The sequence below is a fragment of the Solanum pennellii genome, chromosome 12, assembly GCF_001406875.1.
Source record: "Solanum pennellii chromosome 12, SPENNV200".
Taxonomy (NCBI): domain Eukaryota; kingdom Viridiplantae; phylum Streptophyta; class Magnoliopsida; order Solanales; family Solanaceae; genus Solanum; species Solanum pennellii.
The window spans coordinates 17118167-17121951 of NC_028648.1; the positions used below are offsets into that span (position 1 = coordinate 17118167).

The window sequence follows — 3785 nt, forward strand, 5'->3', positions numbered from 1 at the left end:
AGACTCCCTTCACCCACTCTCTCACAAGAGCTACGGATGACCAGCACGGTCCGTAGGTTCCTACATTCCGTAGGTAGAAAATTTGCAGACAGTCAAGTGGAAATGCAGTTGGGTCAACTTCAAATGGTCATAAATCTTAGTACAAAATGAATTAGGTATCTCATGACCTACCCACATATAGATAATTGAATTATCTTTCCTTATCTACCGGCCTTGATAAAATCAGATCTCCAAGTAAAAAGTTATGCCTATTTTAGTAAAGGCTTGTCGAACAGGCCCTCACGATGGACCCAACGATGGGGCGTCGGGAAGACGACGGACCGTCAATCTTGGCCGTCGTTTGGTCCGACAGCAACCTTCCTAGGGGTCTTTTTGACCTTTCCCACTTCGTTTAAACCCCAAGTTACGTTTTTTTAACCCTAAATCATCATATTTTAGTCAGTTTAAGCTTAGAAACATAATTAAAACATATCTAAGTCAAATCATTAAATCAAAACTTAGAAAATTAGAAGCAAGAGGGGAGAAAAAGCTCAAGAACCCTAGTTCAGGAACGCCACAAGCTCCAGCAGTTCCAGCCCCGAAACTTAAGTATTTTTCCATAGATGTCATCACCAGGTATGTGGGATTTCACTAGTGGGTTCCTTTCGCCCATTGGGTCCCTAGTTTTCAGTCAGGTTCTTGATTCTCTTATCATGATTAAACCTAGGGTTTCTAGAACTTTGTTAGAACTTCATGAATTTATGAAATATATGTTTCAAATCAAATTATCATGTAATTACTCAGATTATCGAATGAATTTCAGAACCCTATTTTTGTATTTTCTTTAGTTCTTGAATTACACGTGCTAGGTAAGATATTTCAGACACTTTCGATATACATGGCTCGATTATAAATGCATAATTACCAGATTAATTGTTGCATTCTCAGTTTTCATGTTCAGTTTCTGGCTATCCAGTATTTATAGAAACTCATAAATAATCAGTAAATTTACAGAATTCATGGGAGTAGCATAATACCGAGTTGGACTAAGGTTCAGCATACCCAAATAGTCCCAGAACTACTAGCCAAGTAGGTCGTAAGTCTCCTCTGTGGGCAATCAGTGTAGTGATCACGCCAGCATGCCTTTATACCTTTGGCAGGGTATATTGGGTCCTCTCGATAGGCGTATACATTGGACTCCAAATTTAGCTAATGTGGTTTTATTATTGGTTATTAGTAGCTCCCACAGTTCAGTCAGACTCTCTACATTGACCACTTATCAGTATATTCAGTATTCAGTTTCAGCATGCTATAAATTGGTCATTGTATCCGGTTAGCTCAGAATTTAGTTTATCATGTAAGATTATTGTACTTGTTTTTATGCTTGTTCTGTTATGTTTTATATCAGCTTTACTCTATCCTACATGCTCAGTACCTTTCAAGTACTGACTCATACGTGCGTTACATCTTCTCGTGATGTATGTTCAGGTTCTCAGCATCCAGATCATGCATAAATCGATTTCCGATCTCTAGTCAGTATATTCAGTGGTGAGTCCTCATTCTCCGAGGACAACAGTCATGAGTGTCATATCAGTCATTAGTCATTTAGTTTCAGTTTTTGCTAGATTTAGCTGGGGGCTTGTCCCATTATTTCTAGTCTAGTTTAGAGGCTTATTTCAGACATAGTTAGATTCAGCTTAGTATGGAGTTAATATTTTCATTGTATTAAACTCATCAATTTTCATATATTTTAGCATATGGGTATTCCCCATCTTTTCATCATAAATTATGATTTAGCTTCCGCATCAGTTTATTATCTTTAGTATGCTCATGATCATGCCAGCAGGGTTAGTTTGGGATCACTTGTGGTTCCATGTTCCATGTCCTCATATTGGGGGTAGCTTGGGGCGTGACAGTCATGTTTCGGCATGCTAACTATTTTGGTTTGGGTTCCATGAGAGGACCAATGATCTGATATAAAATCTGAAGTGTGTTGTTTGTAAATTTTGATGATATTGTATGTGTTGATATGTATACATGTGATTATAATGTTGTCTTGACTTGTTTATATTGCACGAATGGGATAGCCACGTGATTCTACCAATATACTCTGGTCATATACTGATCCAGCATTTGCTCTTATTTTTGTTGAATACAGGACATCTTCACGCGACTATTGACAAACCTCTTTTAGAAGATCGGTGATCGTCGCTTCGAATTCAATAATTATTTCGGGTTGCCATCGAGTTCTCTTTTGTCTATGTCCACCATTTCCGGACCCAGACATTTGCTATAGTTATTTGATTAGTTTATTAGTCTGGGGTGTGTCCCTTCTTGTTTAGACTTTGTTCATTGTTTAGCTATTTTGGTACATTGACTTTCATATTCTAGTTTATTCTTCCGCATTGATTATATTTGTTAGACTTTTGTTAGAGTTTATTGGAAATCTATTTTATTTCCTTAGTGTTTGACTTAATTGCCTTAGTTATGGCTTTAGTTGTTTGGTTTGGGTTGTAGTAGTGGTTCTCCCACCGGAGTGCTAATGTGGGTGTCAATCACGATGGTTTGGGTTGTGACATTTTTAAGAGTACATTTGTGGCCATATACGAGGTTTTTATTGTTGATTGATTTATTTTTTCTTTTACTAGAAGAAGAAAATGCATTAAAATTTCCCCAAATTTTTTTGGGGGGTTTCACTTCAAGAACAACCCAACAAGTTTTACATGGCACTTAGTAGGAAATGACTAGTTGTGGAAGCGCAGTCATCAATGCAAATAATAATGGAGAACTTACCAATCATACAGAATGAAGGTTGCAGTTAATTGTAAGGTTTGTATTATTTAGATCTGCAAATTATTGTTCTAATTGTTAGTGGATAATATACTTATATAGAACCACCAAGAATTTTGTGTTCATAAATACTCATTAAAATATTTGACAGATATAGAAGTTCCAATATCGAATTAGTGAATTCCAGCTTCGAGTAGGAAAAACTATTCCAATAAATACTGAGAACTTGAGGGAATAGTTATGGAGGTATGCAAATGTTTTTATAGATGTTGTCACGACCCAAAACGGGCCGGGACTGGCACCCACACTTAACCTACTATGTGAGCGAACCAACCAATCTAAACCCCAACATTTCAACCATAAATAACAAAATATAATGCGGAAGACTTTAACTCATTAATGAAAATCGATCAAATAACTTATAAAACTCAATACTATTTATTCCCAAAACCTGGAAGTCATCACCACAAGAACATCTATCCTCAAATTACTAATCTAATGGTATCTAAGAAACTAAAATAAGTAAAAAGCTAGTCCATGCCGGAATCTCAAGGCATCAAGACATGAAGAGGAAGATCCAGATATGGCTTGAAAATCCCGTTCATCAAGCTCATCAAAGCAGCAGGGGCATTCGTAAGACCAAAAGACATTACTACAAATTCGTAATGCCCATACCTGGTTTGAAAAACAGTCTTTGGCACATCCGTTGCCCGTATTTTTAATTGGTGATAACCGGATCTCAAGTCAATCTTAGGGAAGACACAAGCAACTTGTAACTGATCGAACAAGTCATCAATGCGAGGGATGGGATACTTGTTCTCAATAGTTACCTTGTTCAACTTTCGGTAGTCTATGCACATCCGAAAACTCCCATCCTTCTTCTTCACAAATAACACCGGAGCACCCCAAGGGGATGCACTTGGTCTAATGAAACCTTTACTTAACAACTCTTGAAGTTGGGCCTTTAACTCCCTTAACTCTGCTGGAGCCATTCTATAAGGAGGTATGGAAATGGG

General features: G+C 37.3%; 1 pseudogene; it reads left to right on the forward strand.

Annotated features, from left to right (window-relative positions):
- Positions 1–2654: 2654 nt before the first annotated feature.
- Positions 2655–3785, forward strand: part of LOC114075195 — a 5514-nt pseudogene continuing 4383 nt past the window's right edge.